Source organism: Rattus rattus, chromosome 1 (genome assembly GCF_011064425.1).
Source record: "Rattus rattus isolate New Zealand chromosome 1, Rrattus_CSIRO_v1, whole genome shotgun sequence".
Classification (NCBI taxonomy): domain Eukaryota; kingdom Metazoa; phylum Chordata; class Mammalia; order Rodentia; family Muridae; genus Rattus; species Rattus rattus.
The window spans coordinates 127,026,940-127,049,991 of NC_046154.1; positions in this window are offsets into that span (position 1 = coordinate 127,026,940).

Below are 23,052 nucleotides of genomic sequence, written 5' to 3' on the forward strand. Positions count from 1 at the left end.
TAATAGAAAAAAAGACTTCCAGAGTCTTAGGAGTCAACTTTTGTCTTCCTCAGTTTTGCTGACTGTAAGAAGAAATGGCTACATTGATTTTATATGTTAGACTTTTCGTGGAAAATGCACATGGTTAGCCTCTCATTAAGAAGGAAAATAAAGACAGGCAAATGTTGCCATATGAACTGAAGTAGAGAAATTGCCCAGCAATGAAGTCATGTATTTAACAGAAATTAACATATTTTCATGACAAATAAAAAAAAATAACCCATAGAAGTGAAAAACACATTAGGCTGTGTACCTCTAGTGCCATATTTAGTTGATGCCAGGTTATATCTCATTGATGATGTAGTAATTTTAGAATGTCAGTTTCCAAATGATTTTTTTGCTAGCTCTGAGCTAAGCACACCATTAACTTTTATTCTTGTATTTTACTTACTGATTTTTCCTTTTGTCATATTCCTGAAAAAAATTATACAGTGAAACAATAGCAAGTTCACACAAACACAAAACAATGGCACTAACAAGACTGTCAGAAGGAAGGTCACAGGATTAGACACCTCACTATCATTCCCATGCTGCATCAGTAAACATAGAACAGCTCACAGTCACCACATGGTCCATTCCAACTGCAAGGTCTCCAGCTCTATTCTCTATTTTGGAAAAAGGATGGCATATACCTTGCTTTGTTGTAGTGATACACAGCCTCAGAAAAATAGGAAAAGCCCAATATTCAAAATGATTGGCTCTCCTAAATTTCAAGGAAAATTCCCTGCACTTATGAAGACCATCGATGTGGTTATTCTTTCCTGAAAAAATAGTAATATGTGACCATGTCTTGGAAAAATTATTGCAGAAGCTTTTTACATGTGTTATGTAGACTGCTTTTGAAAATAAAACAAAACAAAATGGAGTGCAAATGAAAAAGACAGGAATCCTATACATAGAACACTATGGTAGCACAGACTTTGCAATAAACTTGGAGGAAACAGAATGTGCAGTACACAGTGAAAGTTCAAATTAAAGAAGGCTGTGTTTGGACACATGCTGGTCTCACAATGACAGCACTGAAGAGGGTTTAATAAGAACTGTATAGGACTATAATTTGGATTCTCACTGCTGCTGCATCTTTCTTTCTGTCACCTGCCATTTTGTCTTTTACTTATTTTCCTTCTGCCTTTTTGCTGAATTTCTTTAACTGTCTGATGTCCATTGGCTTGGCATTTATAGTCATGTCTCATTATACTCTGGGAAGAAACAGCTTTATGATGATGGACAAAAGACATCTGGATTTTTGCAATCACACCGTACAGGGTTTTCTTCTTCCCTTTGTCTCTATCTTCACTTAATACCAACTATGCATCTTGTTTCAAAAGTAGTGAGGACAGACTTAGTGTTCTGGTCATTAAATCTCTGTGCAGATGATTAACAACATTTTTCTTCCAGAATATGTTTGTCTACATGTACATTTAAGCTAACCCTGTAACCATGCATCAAGTTTTATTTAAATCTGTCCCTTTAATGAAGACTCCTGTACCCCTCACCCTGCTCTAACAGGACACACACACACACACACACACACACACACACACACACACACATATACATACACACACAGACACATGCACACACATACACACACACAAACACAAGCACACATACACATACACACACATATACACACACCCACACACCCACTGACACACACACACACACATACACACACACACACACACACTGGTGTGCTTATGCAGATGCCTTTCTATATCTTCAGCAAAGTTCAGGTTTCCTTGGTTATCTGGTCATATATATGGTCTAAAAATATATACAACTACTATGAGGTTGTTTGTGAATGACTCAATGGTCAAAAAGTTCTATGAAGATAAGAGATGTTGTTACCAGGGAAGTTGAATTTATAAATTCTTCATGCCTAAAATGAAATGAGAAATACAGGAAAATGGACATGTAAAATTTTGACCAAAATGGAAAAAGAATACTACTGGTTTCTCTCTCATCTGTCTGAAGCAGCATTGCAATTTTGTTGAAACAGTGGTTTCTTCCTAGGAGGCAACTTTTGCTCAGTATTAACAAGGCTTTTCTTTTCTTCCCCTGACATGGAATTTCTGAAAAAAATGTAATTCTTTAACGTCTATTGTTCTAATCCTCTGAAGCACTTTATATACCTTGAGTTTCTCTGTTCTATTGCTATAAATTCTCATGAAACTGTTTCCATATTAGAACATGGAATCTGTAGACATTAGATCTGTGTTTCTGTATCATACCATTCCAGTTTGATCCAAGAATAAACTATGTTTGTTCTTTAAGGTGAGATATATGTTTTTGTGTTGAAAATTTTCTCTCTGTCTCTCTGTCTCCCTGTCTGTCTTTCCTTCTCTCTCTCTCTCTCTCTCTCTCTCTCTCTCTCTCTCTCTCTCTCTCTCTCTCTCCTTACTTTTCTTTTCTTCTTCTTGCTCCCTTCCCTTTTGCTTTTCATTTTTACTATTATAAGCATCTAACACAGAATCTTTCCCACATTAGATAAACATCCTACAATTATATAACATCCTGAGTTTTCACCTGATGTTCATTTGTTTTTGTTTTGTTTCCTGCCAAACTATAAAATACTCATAGATGGGTTTAATTTGTTCTCAGTACTTAGCATAGTGTCTGATGCAGTATTTAATAAATATTTTTAGATGTGGGCTTTATTGATATCAACTGGGCAAATACTAACAATAGTAACAAGTTCTTTTTTTGTTGTCCTTCATCTAATGTGCATGACTAAAATAAAACTCTTTAAAAGCTTGGGTTTACATTTTCCCATTGTCTGTAGCCACCTAATTCATTATGTATATTCTTTACTAGTTAATTGTCAAGCATCAAAAATTTTAAAAACAGTGGAACTTGATAACAAATAATCTATATCAAATTCCTATTAAGCTAATATTTACATACAGTGATATATTCTAATTCTGTTTGGAATGAGACATTGCAACTAACTTTAAGGTAGAAGCAATTCAATCTTGTACTAATTCTACATCCTGCTAATAACACATGATGAATGGCTACTGATAAAATGTTCTAAATTTGTCGAGAAATATAAGATTTGAGTTGCCAGTGCCCAGTCTATCTCATAAAGTTCCTCGTGCACCCAGATGGTTTGGCATTTTGGAGAGGTACTTGTAGTCCATAGTTTAGTCTCTTTGCTTCAAACATCTATGTCGATTTTCTGTGAAGGTTAAGATAAATGGAATCACTGACATGTTCTGAGGTTTAGTAAAGTGGGGGAACTATATCCAACTATGGAAGAGGTGCATTTAAAGTGAAGAGGGATGCAGGAAATGCATCATCACACTCACTGAAGCTTCACTGTCCTAGCTGAAGCTATTTTTATGCTTTTTGTTCAGAATGAGAACATGGAAAATTTTTGAAACCTTCATTGTTCTTACACATCTCATGAGCATGTAATATTCATTGCTATCATAATAAGTGAATGTAATAACAGACATGCAACCCAGGTGAAATGCAGATGAGCACTACCAGTGACAAACTGACAAAATCGGGAGCAATTAGGTTTGGCTGGAGAGTTATGAAATAAATCAAGGAGTAAAAATAATGATAGGCAGAAAGAGACAAAGTAGACAGATTGATTATCATTGAGTTAGTTATATAGTTACCGAATGACTGGCTGAAATACAGAAAGAGTAATACAAGGAAAAGAGGGTTTAAAATATTCAAGAAAAATGTGAAATGACATTTTTGAGTGATGCTGAAATTTGGGAATGTGCTGAGACATATTGGAATTGAGGCTTTTGAACAGGTTCAAAATTCTTCAACTTGTATCTGACACATGTAGAAGACTTACAGATCACACCAATAACTAAAAGTAAAGATTGATAGAAATGATAGGATCAAGAATAAAATAAATATCTAAATTTTCATATTGATTCATCTAATTGTTATATATGGCACAATTTTTTCCTGTGTTATGCAATATATATTGTTAGACTGTTCCAACTGCCTCATGTAAGGTAATCAAAAAAAAAACCTGAAGACAAAAACAGAAACAAACAAAAAAAAATCAACTTTAGTACAGATTCATTCTTGCAGATTCATTCTAGAGAAACTTAAATAACATAATCAGTTATTACCACTATTTATGAATAGTAGCTTGAATTGACAAACAGAAACTGATAAATAAAAGTTGATGTGCTCTTTTACACATATGATTAAATAAATAGTAGAAGAAATTTCAAGGCAAGGTAATGTGAAATGAAACAAAAATCAAAATTTGAAGTGCATGAATTATGTATCTATAAACTATTTTAAAGACTTATTTATCTGTTTTAAGTATTTTCATGTTTTTTTTCTGCATGTACATCTTCACATCAGAAGAGAGCATCAGATCCCATGTGACTACAGGAAATTAAATTCAGAACCTTTGGCAAAGCAGATCTGTTCTTATTCACAAAACCATCTTCCCAGTGCCATGATCTGACTGTAAATAATCATAGTGAGGATTCAGCAGGAGAAAAGTATAGAGAAGGCTTCAATTGCATAGAATGACCAAAGTGATTATAATTTTGTGGGTTCAAATATTGTGGCCATTTTAATGAAATATCAGTTAGAAATCAGGAACAGACTAGGTTATTGTTTAATAAGGGACAATATTCTTATTATAATTTGGCACATGATTTTCCTGAATTTTGTGTACTAGTGTTTTATAGAAGCAGAACTTGTGATTCTTGAACTTAGAAATTTGTTTGAGAAAAATTTGTAATCAAAGTATAAAAAGTGTTAGTTCAGACACTTTTAGTGAGGTGGAAGTTGAAAAAAACTGTAAAACAAAGTTATTACTCAAAAGGGAAGCATAATTTAAAATTTTTAAGATATTAGAGAAAAATATTAAAGAAAAACCATTTAATAAATGTGTAGATGTATAACAGCAGCTAAAAAAATTAAAAATATGACTTCTAGTCAACAAAAAGTTGACAGATTAGTTAATCTATTTTGAAGCCAGAAGCAACTGTCTCAGATGATACAAGAAAGACTGAAATCATTAAGGAGTCAGTTCTCCCATCCTAAAATCAGAGGACTCTAGCATAGGGATAAAATGTTCTAAGAGGAATTACAAGTGATGATTTTCCCCTCAGCTTGAAGCCATGTTTCTCTGCTATATAAGAGACTGAATCCTCAGATGAGAATCTACTTGTATTCAGCATGGTCAGTACAACACAAAGCAAAGCTATGGGTCTATGACCACAACAGCCTGGTATAAAAATATGTCATACTATGATTTGAGAATGAAAAGTTTACTTTCACACACACACACACACACACACACACACACACACACACACACACACAATGCACTACTTTTTATGAAATTCCAGGTTAGAATATATGTAGGTCTTACAATCTCTGAGAGATTCAGTGCAAACTGTGTCCATCAAAACCATAGGAGCAGGCCTTCTTAGGGCCTTGAAGGATGAACATCAACCCTAATATGGAACAGTGAATACAATAAAATCACTTTAGAATTTCATCATATGATGCATATTTTGCTCTGTTTTGTATTTTTCAAGAATCCCAATCTTTCCCAACCTCAGTATTTCCCTCTTGAACTGGAAATGTCTGTTGTGAAGAACTTGCCATTAACCAGGTCAAATTAGATGTGAACTCATTTCCATATCTCATGTAGATAATATTTAAAAGACACCTATACTTAAAAGTTAATGCAAAAACAAGCAAAGAAATTGGAAGCTATGAACATTTTAATGAATATATTTGCATCTTAAAAGAACATATGTGTCCTGCACCTGGAGTTGACTTTGTCCCATAGCTCTCTGCACCCAAATCCTTTGGGGTAAAAAGCAGGAATCACAAAAGTGCTATCAATACTAAGAGCACAGAGGAAACAACCACTTCTTTTCATATCCCTGACCCAAGAGGAATCCACCTCAAGTCCTTTGGACTCAGGAACCTAGGAGAAGTCCAGGAGAGGATGCTTATGGTCTGTGCATGCACCCAGAACTGAAAGCCAGTATTCACAGCTCTGACATACCTTGGAGCAGAGGTAAGACCACCATTTTTGCTGTTAGTAAACCTCATGGAGCCCTCAGGCCACAGAAAACCAGGAGGAGTTAAGACAGGATCCTTCCAGTTTTGCCTGCACCCAGAATTGACCTTGTGACACAGCTCTTTGTAAACAGATCCTTCCTGGAGAAAGTCTGTTTCTGGGAGTGCTGATACATAAGCTTACAGGTGGGTAACAGGTGGGTCGGAGACAGCAAAACGAGCTAAGCCCGAAGATAACCAGATGGCAAGAGGCAAGCACAGGTACCTAAGACAGAAATCAAGACTATTTGGCATCATCAGAGCCTAGTTCTCCCAACAAAGAAAATGCTAGATATCCCAACACACTGGACAAGCAAGATTTGGATTTAAAAGCACATCTCAAGATTATAATAGAGGACTTTTAGGACATAAGTAATTCCTGTAAAGAAATACAGGACAATACAGGTAAATAAGTAGAAGCCCTTAAAGATGAAACACAAAAAACCACTTAAAGTATTATGGGAAAACACAACTAAAGATAAGAATTGAACAACTATCCAGGACCTAAAAATGGAAACAGAAACAATAAAGAAATCAAAAAGGGAGACAACCCTGGAGATATAAAAACTAGGAAAGAAATAAGGGGTCATACATGCAAGAATCACCAACAGAATACAAGAGATAGAAGAGAGAATCTAAGGAGCAGAAGATACCATAGAAAAACATTGACACAACCATCAAAGAAAATGCAACAGATAAAAGCTCCTAACCCAAAACATCCAGAAAATTCAGGACACAATGAGATGATTAAACTGAAGGATAATAGGAATAGAAGAGAGCAAAGATTCCTAACTTAAAGGGCCAGTTATATCTTCAACAAAATTATAGATGAAACCTTCCCTAAGCTAAAGTGATGCCCATAAACATACAAGCAAGTAAAAGATTTATACAACAAGAACTTCAAGATTCTGAAGAAAGAAATTGAAGAAAATCTCAGAAGATGGAAAATCTCCCATCCTTATGGATTGGCAGGATTAATAGAGTAAAAATGGCCATTTTGCCAAAAGCAATCTATAGATTCAATGCAATCCCCATTAAAATTCCAACTCAATTCTTCACGGAGTTTGAAAAAGCAATTTGCAAATTCATTTGGAATAATAGTAAAGCCAGGATAGCAAAAACTGTCCTCAACAATAAAAGAATTTTTGGTTAATCATCATTCCTGACCTCAATATATATTACAGAGCAATACTGATAAGCCCTGTATGGTATTGGTATGGAGACAGGACATTAGATCAATGGGATAGAATAAAGATCCAGAAATGAATCCACATAACTATGGTAATTTTATCTTTGACAAAAGTGCAATTACCATACAGTGGAAGAAAGATAGCCTTATCAGCAAATGGTGCTGATTCAACAAGAACTCTGAATGTAGAAGAATTCAACTCCATCCATTCCTATTGCCCTGTGAAAAGCTCAAGTCCAAGTGGATCAAGGACCTTCACAAAAAGGACAATACACTCAAATTAATAAAAGAAAAAATGGGCAAGTGTCTGGAACATATGGTCACTGTGGAAAATTTCCTAAACAGAACAATGGCTTATACTCTAAGATCAAGAATGGACAAGTGGGACCTCATAAAATTCCAAAGCTTCTGTAAGGCAAAGGACACTGCCATTAGGACAAGATGACAACCAACAGACTGGGAAAAGATCTTTGCCAATCTTAAATCCAACAGACGAATAATATCCAATATATACAAAGAAAATAACCCTATTAATCAATGGGGTGCAGAGCTAAACAAATAATTCTCTGCTGAGGAATACTGAATGGCTGGAAAGCACCTAACAAAATGTTCAACATCCTTAATCATCAGGGAAATGCAAATCAAACCTGACACCAGTCAGAATGGCTAAGATCAAAAACTCAGGTGACAACAGATGCTGGCTAGAATGTGGAGAAAGAGGAACACTTCTCCATTTTTGGTGGGATTGCAAGCTGGTACAAATACTCTGGAAATCAGTTTGGAGGTTCCTCAGAAAATTGGATACAGTACTACCTGAGGACCCAGCTACAACACTCCTGGGCATATACCCAAAAGATGCTCTAACATATAACAATGACACATGCTCCACTATGTTAACAGCAACCTTATTCATAATAGCCAGAAACTGGAAAGAACCAAGATGTCCCCTCAACATGGAATGGGCACAGAAAATGTGGTACATCACAATGAATTGCTATTCAGCTATCAAAACAATGACCCGTGAAATTCATAGGCAAATGGATGGAAATAGAAAATATAATATTGAGTGAGGTAACCCAATAACAGAAAAAAACAAATGGTATGAATTCACTGATAAGTGGATATTAGCCAAAAGCTTAGGATTACCTATAATACAATATACACAGACACAGGAAGCTCAAGAAGATGGATGAACAAAGTGCAGATGCTTTAGTCCTTCTTAAAATGGGGAACAGAAATATTCATAGGGGAGCAGAAACTGAAGGTATGTTCATTCATAGCCTGCCCCTCCTGGGGATCCAGCCCATAAACATACAGGCACCAAATCTAGACAATTATTGCTGATGCCAAGAAGTGCATGCTGACAGGAGCCTGATATAGCTGTCTCCTGAGAGACTCAGCCAGAGCCTGACAAATACAAAGTCGAATGATAGCATCGAACCATTGAACTGAGAAATGGGTCCCCATTGGAGGAGTTAGAGAAAGGATTGAAGGAGCTGATGGGGCTTGCAACCCCATAAGAACAACAATACCAACCAATCAGAGATCCCAGGGACTAAACCACTACCCAAAGAGTTCACATGGACAGACCCATGGCTTCAGCTGCCTGTGTAGCAGAGGGTGGCCTTGTTGCCACCAACAGGAGGAGAAGCCCTTGGTCTTGCCAAGGCTGGAACCCCCAGTGTAGGGGAATGTCAGGGCAGGGAGGTGTGAAGGGGTGGGTGGTTGGATGCAAGAACACTCTCATAGAAGACGGGGCAAGGGGGATTAGATAGGGAGTTTATGGACAAGAAACTGGGAAAATGGATGACAATGGCAATGTAAATAAAAAATATTCAGTGAAATAGAAATAAGGGAGATGGAAGATATCATCAACATTAATGTTGAAATTAATAAAATAGAACGAATAAAACAATACAAAGAATCAATGGAAAAGAAGAACTCAGGGAAGGGGGGAACATTTTGGATGTAAAAAAGTAGAGTAATTAATAAAAATATCTATGCTTGGGGAGATTACTATGTTTTGATATGTCATGAAATTACTGTATATATCTATTCCAATTAGAAGTCTCTGTCAATTATATTATGGTCTTCATTAACATGAGTAGTTTGATATGTCCAACAAGATAAAACATTTGTGGAAGTAATGTCCTTTAGAACCATAAAGAATTTGTGGTAAGGATAGAAAAATTAACAACTAAAGCATATCTGAAGAATTAAGATCAAGATACATTATTTTTTGTTTATCTTTTTTCCATCTTTATTAAATTGGGTATTTATTATTTGCATTTCAAATGTTATTCCTTTTCCCGGTTTCCATGCCAACATCCCCCTAACCCCTCTCCCTCTCCAAGGTACATTATTAATATGATGATATTTGACTTTACTGGACTATTTTATATAAAACACTATGCTTTCATTCATTCATTTGGCCACAGGTTGTAATGCAGATTCCATTTGAAAGCCTAAAATGATTTGGCCCACATTGTGATTTAAACAGTTATAAGATTATTTTGCTTTAACAAATAGTATATTGTTATAATACAAATAAAATATAGATGGGACTGGTTCAGGTGCATCACAGATCCAAGCTCTCTAGGACTCGGGAAGTCGCTCCCTGGCATTAGCTCTGGCACTGTATGACCATATAAAACTAACATTAATTTTTCTCAGTAGCACCATACCATGTTACCCCAGCTATCTTCTAGCTTCAGCAGTGTGTCCATTCCTATTACTAGTCATCCTGGCCAGACCTGGACAGACCTGGACGGCCGGGAACTCTGGTCCCAGCTAACTGGTAATATCAAGACTCAGCAAACTACAACCCCCAAGTCAGATTTATATGTTAAATATTCAATCCACAATGCATCCACAGAATAAATTCACTGCCAATTAATAAAGTTGGACACTGCCCACCTAGACAAGATAAAAATTGACCTAGACCACCTGGATCTGTTTCCATCTTCCTCTTGCTTCTTCTTCTCCTCCCTCCTTCTTAGACTTTTCCCAACCTAACCTTCCTTCTCATCCAATGATAGGATGCCTTATCCTGGACCTGCCTTGCTGCATAATAACATCATCCCACAGTACAGTTTGACATGAGCTATGGCCCATGGTGTAAGAAAATTATTACATTATTATGCACCCAGAACACTGACAAAGCTATTATTTTTCAAGTAGCTAATGGAAAAATTAAGTCAATATGTAGCTCGAGTTGTCACATATATTGTACTTGAGTTGATGGACATAATATCAAATTATCATACCATCATTCAGATGAATCGCAGTTGGGGAACCAGACTACTGGTAGAGAAAAATTTTCTATGTATTTAGAGAAACAGAAACCATACTCTGCAATTTTAAGCTGAAGTTTAATTTACATAGCTGTACAACTTGCAAACAAAGCATGAATTTCAGCCCCAGATGTTTAGCTTATCTCCATTTTTATTTGTGAAAACCAACAGCAAAGCTGAAGACAAAGTGGTTTCAGGGGTATGAACTGATGAAAGAGAAGCAAAGCCATGAAGTTAGAGATTCAGGTTTCAGGGAAAACTTTAAACAAATTACTTTTCAGAGATAAATCCCCCCTTTAATTTGTAAACACCTATGCCTCTAAACATTCTTTCAAAAATCTAATAAAGCTGAAAGTAGAAATAACTAAAGATTTCTGAGTGATCTGACATACTGATATAGATGTCTTGCTCAACTTTTCATTAAAATATCGAAAGAGTGTAAAACAGAGTGGAGAGAAGAATTCGTGAAAAGCTGTGACTTTTCCAACCTAAGATTTTTTTCAGAAATCCACAACTCCCTTTTAAAATATTATTGTTGAAAAATATTCGCTTCATTTAACCATAATGTAGGTATGTAAGGGTCCAAAATCAATGAAGGGAGACCCAAGACTCAGATAATATGCAAAGACAAAACAAAGAGTGTTTATTCTATAGAAACATCCAGCATGCAGTGGTCAACGATTCTTCAAAATGAGAGACCCAGACAAAGGTACACAGGCCTTCCTATAGGGAACTGAGAAAACTGAAGAAGGATTAGATAATCTAAAATTTCACTGATGGGTGATCACAGGTGGTCCATAGTACACATTCTTATGTCATAAAGATTTAACCACAGGATGAAAAAGGGTTGCTCAGCACAAATGGCCCATTGTAAGATAAGGTATTTTCTCATTTTTGTGGTTATCTTTAGGCTTTTATTTAGGAGGGTTTTTATTACCTTATTATGGATTTTATGGTCTCTTCCTAGAGTTAGTACCTTATGGCCTAATTTCTGGAACTCATGATCTGTTCCTAGAGCTAGTGCTTTACAGCCCTTTTCACCCCAAATCAGGCCTGATACTTAAATAGAGACATATGGGGTTTATGTTGTGCTTTCAGATGCTTCTTGCTTCCTACCTATCCTTCTATCAGATTCTGATCCGTGGTTCCAAAGTAGTCTGGCATGCAACACACTCATGCACTCACACACACACACAGACACACATACACACACACACACACACACACACACACACACACACACAGAGACATAAAATAATGAATTTCTGTTCATTATGCAAGCTAAAAAGTTAATTACAATAGTTGTTTGTTATTCATCTCTAACATCTTCTCAGTGCCACAAACTTAATATAAGAATTTGAAAGAATTATCAAGTAAAAAAATTAGTGAACGAGTCAACTTTGCTAATGCTGGAGACATACCTTGTCTCAGGTACCTTTTCTATTGGAAATAGATATTCTTTGATGGACACATTCATATTTAATGATATGGCTATAAAATGTTAATGCAGATAGATTTATGAAGAAGCTTTGTATTCTGAGAGATAATCATTTTTCACAAGCACTTACCCATGAAGGTAAACATGGCACATTTAACCCCTTCCAACTTGATATCATTTGTTACAAACCTATTCATTGGACAACTGTAATATGCTTAAGTTGTTCAGTAATAGTTAAAATTTTCCTCCAATTAAAACTTTCCTTTCCTCAGTAATATAAAGATTTGAATATCACTTTTTAAAAGGAAAACCAAGACACAGAGGTTTATGCAGTCTTCTGTGTTTCAAACTTATTTTCATGGCTTAAATTCAATAGCTTTTAAAAGGCATAATGACTGTCATTTTGGTTATGCTGTGGTTGCAAAGTTCTCAGGATCTACATTAAGATGGGTTCTTTGAACTGAAAAAGATGAATCAATATTCTTTGTAATGTGCAAAGTAGGGGAAGTCTACCACAGTGGATAGAGGCATTCTTAGAGAGGATATAAATACCTAAGCATATCTATCTTTTCATAAAAGAAAATAATTGCCACTAAATGTCAGTCTGATAATATTCTATAAATAAGTCACATAAATCATCTTATTTTGTAGAAAACATACCAGATCTATCATTCCTTTACTTTATTAAGGCACTTCATATCTTAAATCCAAAGTGTATTTTAGACTAACAGAAACAGAACCTCAACTATTTTAATGGCTGCAATTAAAATTCTGTTGATTTCTATTTGCATTTTTCTCATAGCATATATTATTCAATTGTGTCCCTGGGGTTTTTATGATATGATTATGTTTTAAAATGGTACACATAATCTAGGTTTACTAATTTGAGAGACCAAAAAACACATATACATTTTGTCATATGAGGTGATAACAGAAATATAATCTAGATTCAAATATAATAGTGGGTCTATAGGTAATTTTAAAACAAGAATCAGATAAAATGCACAAATTTTATTTGTCTATTTTACTAATTTCGCCATAGAATAGTGAGTGTAGAGATGACTGCATTTAAACAGCATCGCTCCAATTGCCTTCTGTTACTACTCCATCCCATTTATTGCCATTCACATGGAAAGAAATTATACCACTTAATGTATTTCTAGTATAGGCTTCTTGCATTGCATAATATAGGCCATATTTCACATCACTTATTTGAAGTACTAGAAAACTTTATTTCCATTCCTCATAGATTAATCTCGAAATGAGCTGGGGGAAGGTCAGTCACTTATAATTTCACAGCTCTTGGCACAATGATTAGCCCAAAAACCAGTGCTAAGAAAATGTTAAACATATGTGTGCTAGTCATTTTACTAAGAAATGAAAAGTATGAAATTGTGCCAGTACCATATCAATATAGCATGTTGCTTTCAAACACTATAGAAATTACTTGGCAGAATTTTTTCAATTTCTACTCTTCTAAAACACAACTCAGAGAACCTTATTTGAAAACTTCAAGCATCTACATAATTAAAGTCATATTATTTCTTTAAAAGATATAAAAAACTAGAACTTGGAAAGAGTCACTCACTGTGGAAGACAAATTCAGCTATATCCTTGAAGAAATGAAGGAAGAAATGCTAGTGAGAAGATGGGCTGGACTTGAAATATGAAGATACCTAACCTGATTTCAAATTCTGTGTTAACACTGATTCAGAAAACCAAATCTGTTTCTTCATAAAGCTGTCTTAGAATATTTTATGAGAATTTTATGAAATCAGGCATTTAAAATAATCATCACAATTATAACACAGAATGACTACCCATTGCTATGATCTATTCATCTAATTTCTATAGAACTTACATCTTCAGACTTGATTATTTGGCCTTACCATTTCATAATTTCTTTTTTTTCCCCTAGATTTTCTCAGCCTTTCATCTAGGATTCCCATCAGGATAGCTTTAAACAGCTCCATTCTCACATTCAAATCCTTTTTTATAATAGAGAATCTGCTGATGTATTACTTCCTTTAATGTATTTTAATAAAATCTCCATAAAGAGTAAATGATTTTTTTGATAACTGGGGTCTTTCATCAATCATCAGAATAATGGAGGCCCTCAGTTTGTATTAGTGTAACATTTTGTCAACTTACTTAAATCAGCTGCAAGCTCCTTAATACTAATGATTCACCAGATAGTTGTTGAATACTTCACAGAATTAATTTTTTGCCAAACATATTAAAATACAGTAAGATTCCTTAAAGAACCCTCCCCTTATAGACCCTTACAGTGTTTTTGTAAATAAAAGTAATCACGAACATAAGCTTTATGTATTAAAGAATGTTATATTTTCTATTCTACATCTTAAAATATGCAAACTTAGAGAATAAATAGGATTTGTTTACATGAAAAATGGCATTCAAGTGACTGTTTAAACTAGATATTCTGAGTACGACATGTTGTGTATTTAAATATCTATTTGAAATATCTGATTGGAGACAACAGAGATCAAAATACCAAGCAAGGTAAAAAGTAGTCCAAAAGTGCAAATCAAAGGATAAACCATGACTGTTCCAACTTGTGACACCCCTTAGCATTTCATCTAGGTTGTTCAGCTGGTTAACTTCAAGCAGCTCTATTCTCTCATTCAAATTCTCTTTGTATCATACACAACCTGTTTGATTGTATTCTTTAAAAACCATAAAGAGTAAGTGATAGTAGGGTTTGTGCCCAGGCTTAATGTGTTGTATTAGACCATGCTCACTGGATTTCCCAGTGAAGCCTGCTGTTACTTTCTTCTTTATTTTCTTTTTTCCTTTTTTAGGAATTTATAGATAATACTTTCCTTAATATCTTTTATATCTTTAGCTTCAAGTTGTATGTTTATTTCAATTCTTCTTTTGGTTATTTTATTTATTTACATAACAAATAATGTCCCTCTTCCAGGTTTCCCCTTTTCAAACCCCCAAATCTTTCCTCCTACTAGCTACTAACTATTTAAGAACAATGTTATTTTTGTAACAGATTTTCTCAGATTTTCCTCATTGTGTTACTTCTTTATGCTGAGTGTGTGTGTGTGTGTGTGTGTATGTGAAGAAATAACAGAATGCGTTGTAGATATGAGGTTTATTAATGATTTTCACACTTAATTTATTAGAAACTTTCTTGCAGAATGGATTTAATATTCCACTTCTGAATTGTTACGGTATTAATTAGACATGTAAGAAAAAGAGTGCAAAAACAAAATACCAGCCAATATTATACATTGCTTTCGAACTATACCTGGCTGATATGACATCTTCACTTTCAGCTGTCCTTGGAAAAGAAGAACTATTGTAAGTGTTGTATACCTAATTGTGGTTAATTCCATTCTTCTTCTTTCCTTCTTCTAAAGGATCAACTACACTGGCCTCAGTGACAGAAGAGAAACCTAACCCTTGAGAGATTTGAGGCTTGGCAGAATGTGTGGGGAGGAGGTAAGGAGGAGTGGTGGGTGGGGACATCTTCTCTTAGAAAGGAATGAGATGAGGAGCTGAGGGGGTAAGTACCAGAAGAGGGATAACGACTGACCTGTAAAAAAAAGAAAAAGAAAAAACCACACACACACACACACACACACACACAAACACACATGCGTGTGTGCACATCCACACACACAAACACAAACACAAACAAACAAATTAAAAAATAGATAGTTTGAGAGAGGAATTGAAATATGCTCACTTCAAGTGTTGAGTATTGAGTTTACAAAAGGAAGTAATAGAAATCACACATGCAACAAGGCTATAGGAATTAAGTACTTGAAACTATTTGGAGCATGAGAAAACACTAGATAACAATTTGAATTTATATGACCAGCTTAGATCTTAACTCCTTAAACTATAGGTTGTGACCCATACATAGCTGCAAAACTGAATTTTGTTATTGTGATTGTAACTTTTTAAAATAAATTTAAGTAGTGGTTTAGAAAGTAAAAACAAATATTGAACACACATGTACACATGTGTTTGTACACATGCATACATACGCACACACATACCTATGACAAATATGATAAAAACTAGCACATCAATGATGATTTATATATCATTTATCTGTGCCATGTACCCACTCCCACTTTTATCTTTTATCTTATTAAATGATTAAATGAGTAGTTAGTACATGATAGATATATTTAATATGTTTGCAATCATCATATGATGATGATGTTATCAAAAACCCATGCATCACATGGAGACATTAATTTCTGAAATCTGTGGAAAATTAGAAATAAAGTTGATGCTGAAAATCTTTCCTTAGGTTAATACTAATGTTATGGGACTAATTGATCCTATTTCATGGCTAACATAAACAGAAGATAGAATAATGTTGAAAGGAGTAATAATTGAAAGCTATTGGAGAAAAATACATATAACTACATTTACAAGACCCATGAAAGACAGTTCTATTTTCCTATTTAGAAACAAAGAAAAAAAACTTGTGTCATCTTTTAGCTTTAAAAACTACATTTCAACTTAAATTTTTTTTACTGGTTTTTATTGTTTTGTGGTGTAGTTACGATTGTGTAGCCATGAATATGTGCAGGAATGCTTTTTTCCATATGTGCATGTGGATGCCAGAGACAGAAATCTGTTATCTTCTTGAATTGTTTTCCATCAAATTTTGAAACAGGTTCTCTCATTTAACCCAGAGTTCACCAAGTTCATTACAACAGACCAGAGAATTCCAGAAATCTGTTTGTTGCTGCTCCTCTATCTCTGTTGTACACTCCCAAGCCTAGCTTTTACAGAGTGCCATGGATCCAAATCCAAGTCTTAATCTTTCACCTATTGAACCATCTCTACAGCCCAGAAATTACATTCTTAAATAAAGACCTTTCTAAATACACTTACTGTAGTTGACACTGATCATGAGGGCTTTGCAGCTAACTGTAATGAAGCTAATAAGCTTCTGAATTCATGCTGTAATTTCTTAGCATAATAGATATAACACAAGGGATGATGCTGATTGACACATTAGCAAATAGTTCTGGTTGATATGGTTTAAATGATGCATCCAGTTTTAAATTATTTTGTTGTGCAATTACAGAAGTCACTAGATAAGTAATTCTAAGTTTCTTCTTAGATATTCTGAATATTTTTTTGTTATCCAAATAAAGGTATAAAAATTTGGCTGGCTCCCAGTAGAAAGCATCCACAAAACTCAAACAGAAAATTCTCATGATCAAATCATATGCTTAAGTAGCTACATGGTAAATACAAAGGACATGATGAGCATGTGTGATACATTGGATGGAGGTCAGGGACTCCTAAGGAAGAGTTAGGGGAAGAATTGAATATTCTGAAGGGGATAGAAACCCCACAGGAAGACCAACAGAGTCAAATAACCTGGGAGCTATCAAGAAACAGAGATACCATATGAATTGGCTCTAATGAGGTCCCTGGCACATATGTAGAAGATGTGTAGCTCAATCTCCATGTGAGTCACCCAACAATTGGAGCAGAGGTTCTCCCTGAACGTATAGCCTGGCAGTGGTATCTGTTCTCCAACATGGGCGCCTTCTCTGGTCTCAGAGGAAGAAGATGTGATGGGTCTAATCTGACAAAGACTTGAGGCTCCAGGATGGGGTGATACCCAGGCAAGCAATGCTCTCAGAAAAGAAAGAGAGGGAGTTAGGGGAGGGACTCGATGAGGGGGGAACCAAAATGGGGCAGCATTTGTGATGGAAAAATAAATAAATGAGTGTATTCAAAAAATAAATACAGGAATATTTTATACATTGTTTCATGGAAGTGTTGTATTCATGTAATATTATACCTAGGATCACTTGAGGGCAAAATAAATGTGTTTGTTCTTAAATTTACTTTCTATTAAAGTATCCTAAGATGTAAGTAGGTACATTTGCATAAATATACAAAATATTTATTTTAACATAAATAACATCTAGCTATATAAGTAGCATTTTGTTTAACATTCCTTATGTGTGTTTATGTGTGTGTATGTGTATGTATATGTGTGTTGTGTGTGAGTATGTGTATTGTGTGTGTGTATGTGTGTGTTTATATGTGTGTGTGTAATATATGTGTGTTTGTGTGTAATGAAGATGCTAAAGAACAACCTCATGTCTCACTTTATAGGGGTCATCCACGTGCTCTTTTAAAACAGTTTCTCTCCCTAGCCTGCCATTTCCTAGCCAGCTCCTGAGATTCACCTCTCTCTGCGTCCCCATGGTTGGAATTATACATGTACTCTATGACAAATCATTTTCAAAGTTAGTATCTTCATTTAGTCTTTGAAAATTTCCTATATGGATGTAATTTATTTTGATTATATCCAACAGTTCCAAGAACACTTCCATAACATATCTGATGACATAAACATGGATTTTAGGGATCACACACTGGTCCTCTAATTTGAAAGGCAAGAGATTTTACCACAGAGATATGATCTCAGTTTTAACTAGAACTTCTTAACTTGGAGTAAGTAAAAATCAAAAGTGAAATTGACATATGACATTAAAAAATTAAGACAAATAAAATTTTACTAAATGATACAGAAGTTTGTCCTTTAAATTTTATAATGCATGTAATTTACAGGTAGGCATTGTTTATCATACACATAATTTACTCTGCCAAAATTCCAAATTCAGTAAATATGGCCCTTGTTTACAGATTATTAGAATTTATCTTGTTTGCTAGTACAACCATATCTGAAATTCAAAGTATACTCTAGAGGTTTTACTCTCATGAAATTGGTGACTTTCTGTGACATAGTGATATAATGTATAATTGGCCAAGTTACATTATTAGATTCATAATGACAATTAGTGATATATATTTTCAAGGTATCTCACTAAATCACTAAGTAATGAAAAAGGAAAAGAAATTGGAGAGGAACTAGGAGTAGTTGTGGAAAAGACATAATGTAACCAAAATATATTGAATGAAATTCTCAAAAATACATCTCAATTCCGTAATAACAAAATGGGTAGAAAAACCATGAAAACAGGTATTGAAATTGTGTTTTATATAATGATAGAGAAAATGAATGTCTTAAGGATGTGTATTGCAGTAAATATTAAAAAAATATGATACACCAACCCATACTTTTGCCAGCCCCAGTGGGCCACATGGTATCTGTGGATTACTTTCATCTCAATCAGCAAAAAATATCCTAACCCATCCCATGCTGTCCCCTTATTCTCTGGGCCCAGCAGCAGCCTTCCTCTTGCAACTCTCTGCTGTGAACTCTGTTCACATTTCCGGCATCTGCCACTGTGGTTATAATCACAATTCCCAGTATCCTGGTAAAATCAAAACTCTAGAAGCTTATAATTTATCAATAAGATTTATATCAATAAATTCTTACCCCACAAAACAGTCACATAATAAACTCAGAGCCAATAAATACTGATATAAACTGCCTGCCTAGAGAGGGCAAATTGCCCTGCAATAATCAATCCTTTATAAGACATTCATAATTACCAATGACTATTTAAAGCTACATGGGAGGGTTAATCTTCTCCTCTTCCTCCTCCTCCTTCTTTCTCCTCTTCCTCTCTTCTCTCCAAAACTCTGTGCTCACCTTATATTTTTCACTGCCCAATCACAGGCCTTGCCTTATCTTTTGCCTGCCCTCACCTGCATATAGACATAAATCTACAGATGTGTAGTCTGGTATGGGGGAAGTGGATACCTTCACAGGCCTGTGATGAGACATCTCAACCCCCTAAGGGACCAGCCACAAGAAGGTATAGTATAGAATAGAGTTATATAGAATATAGTATAGAATAGAATAGTATAGAAAGAGGAAAGTTGAGAGGGTAGTAGACACAAGGAAAAGAAGGGGAGGGGAGAGGCAAGAGGACAAAGAGAGAGCAAGAAAGCAAGAGCAAGAGAGTGCAGAGGCGGGGCAAGCAGCCCCTTTTATATAGAGCCAAGCACACCTCTCTATTACCAGGTATTATGGGGCAGAGCTTAGAAAAACTGCTGAGAAAAATGTGTTAAAAGCACAAGGGGGAGGGAGGGAGGGAAGGACAGGGGAGTGAAAGGGATGGGGATTGGGGGAGAAGGGGAAATGATCTGGTAGTGGGTGGTGAAAAAGTATTGAAGCCCTGAAAGCCAGCAGAAAGACTGTAAACAGGCAACCTCAGGAGGAAGGAGGTTTGGAAGACACTCTAGAATGTAGCAGAGACCTGGGAAGCTCTCAGAACTCAAAGAGGGGGACCCTAGATGAAAGGCCCTACAGTGGGGAGAGGGAACTTATTGAATTCATCTCCTGCAGAAAACAGGGCAACAAGTGAGGAATGGGGTTCCTATCCTACAGTCAAAACTCTGACCCATAATTCTTTCTGTCTAAAAAGAACTGCAGGGACAAAAATGGAGAAGAGCCTGAGGAAAAGGAGGTCCAGGGACAGGTTCAAAGGGTCCAGTTCAAGGGAGACCCCAAGCCCTCACATAATTACTGAGGCTACAGGGAATTCATTAAAAGGATTCTATCATGACTGCCCTCCAAATGACCCCACAGCAGCTGAAAGAGTCAGATGCAGATATGTGCACCCAACCAATGAAAAGAAGCTGCTGACCCCTGTGGTTGAATTAGGGAAAAGCTGGAGGAAGCTAAGGAGGAGGGCAACCCTGTAGGAGGACCAGTAGTATCAATTAACCTGGACCCCCAGGATCCCTCAGATACTGAACCACCAACCAGGCAGCATACAACAGCTGAGATGAGGCCTCCAACACCTATACAGCAGAGGACTTCTGGGTCTGGGTTCAATCAAGGAAGACGTGGGGGTGGGGGAGGTATGGGATGTGAAACCCTGGGGCAGGGGTTGGATAGAAAGGGAAATAAAATCTGGAGTGTAAAAATTAATTAATTAATTAATTAATTAATTAAAAAAGCCAATGTATGGAACTCAGTTCTCTAGACTAGCTTTGTTATTTCTCAAACTTGTATGTCAAAACCTAGCCCCAAATGTGATGTTTACTAGCCAATGAGGGCTTATAAAGTATTGAGCTCATGAAGTTTTATGTTTTATAAATAAAATTAGTGCCCTGATAAAATAAGCCAGGACATTTTGATCCCCACATCACATGTTAAGAAAACATGAAGCCTGTCAGATGGCACAGGCATGTAATGTAATCATAGCTACACAGACTGTGTCAAGAGAATTAAAGTTCAAAGACAGTTGGTATAAAGTAAGTTCAAGAGAGGCCTGAGAAACTTAATGATAACCTGTTTCAAAATAAAAAGGAAAAATATAGCTGGAGATACTACAGACCAGTCATAGCCTGTTTGCTCCAGTCCAATTTTAGCCCCCAAATGCTGCAGTAGATGTAGTAGGAAGTAGAATTTAATAAAATGTTGAATTGATTGGTTCCTTGGATTGAAATTAAATCCATGAAAAGTACATTCTTGGTGTTTAACAGCCAGCCACCTATAGTATTTAAAGCAATTGCAATAGCTCATTAGGAGAAATGCAAAGTAGGTAACGGAATAGTACAAACATCAGAGAAAGCCACAGAACAGAAACCCTTGCTGAATATCTGTATTTGATAACAAAATCTATGTACAACTCTTTATATATTTTAATTGTAGAAATATGAGAAAACAGTGATATCTTTTTGTGTCTATGCCTGAAAACTAGTGTTTGAAAGTATTAAAAACAGACTTTCTTAACATATACAAAGTGTTCGTTTGGTTTTTATTCTATGTATTTCTTAAAACTCTTAAAATGTTTTCTTTTCTTCTTAATGCTAACTTGAGTTATTTTTCACAGTTCTCTAAAGAAGACAGATTACAATTTTAATTTGAATTCTTCCTTTTGAATGCAGAGCTTACAGCTAACAATTTCTCATAAGTGTAGATTTGACTGCACTTGCTTTTGTTATGGTTTTTTGATCAAGTACAAGAAGAAAAACCCAAATAAATATTTTTGTAATATATCTCTGTAATGCTCTGTATATATTTTTATAAATTGGAAGTATATCTCTTAAGATATATAATTACCTCTAGTGATAATCACTCATTATCCATAGGAGATTATTTACTTTCTTTCTGAAGAAATAAGTTTAGTATTTATTGTTAGTCAAGTCAACAAAAGGCCAGTTGTGTTTTTCAGTTCCTTCTCATGAGGCTGTTTTTACTTGGTCTTCATGCTTCAAAAACAACTTTCCTTGATAAAGGATTCTTACATAAGGGTTTCTTTTGAGCACTTTGAATATGCTAATGTGCTAACCAACTCCTTTTTGTCCTCCATTGTTTCTGTTAAAAAACACAGCTATTATTTAAATGTTGTTATTCTGCATTGGATCAGGGTTTTTTTTTTTTATTGCTTTAATCATTTTCTCTCTTTTTTTCACAATTTAACTATGATCTGTCTAGGTTTTGCATGTACTCTATTTGGACTTCTTTGAATTTTTGAATATGCAAATCATTCTACTCTGTGACATTTATAAAGACTTTGGTCATTATTTCTTCAAGTACTTTTTTTTCAAGCACTTCTCCTTTTGACATGCTATTAATTCTATGCATCACTCTATATTCCTCAAAGAAACAGGGTGACAGCATATCTTCAACTTGAAGGCTGAAAACTGTTAAGCAAGAGTTGATACTGCATTTTGAAGCTGAATATTTTTCTAATGAAGTCTCCTATGTGACATAAAAGTAATAGTGAAATATTCTAGAAAGAATGTCATAAGCATACTGGCAGAAATGTAGATAAACACACTGTGCCTTGTACAATTATTGGAATATACTGAATAGCAATACAGTAACAAGATTTCGTGATTTCGGTGACAATTTGTCATAGAATCCCATCTTCCTTTAGTAAGGTAAAGGCAGGTGTTTTACTCCACAATACACTTTTAAAATTATCCCTTCTGTCACAGACCATACAATGCACATTAAACATAACTATGTGCATATATATGGTTTACAGAATAAAAACAAGTTATTGGACTTCAACAGAGTCCAGGAGACTGAGAAATGTTTATTTGGACAAAGAAGGAGCTGCTGCTGGAAGTGC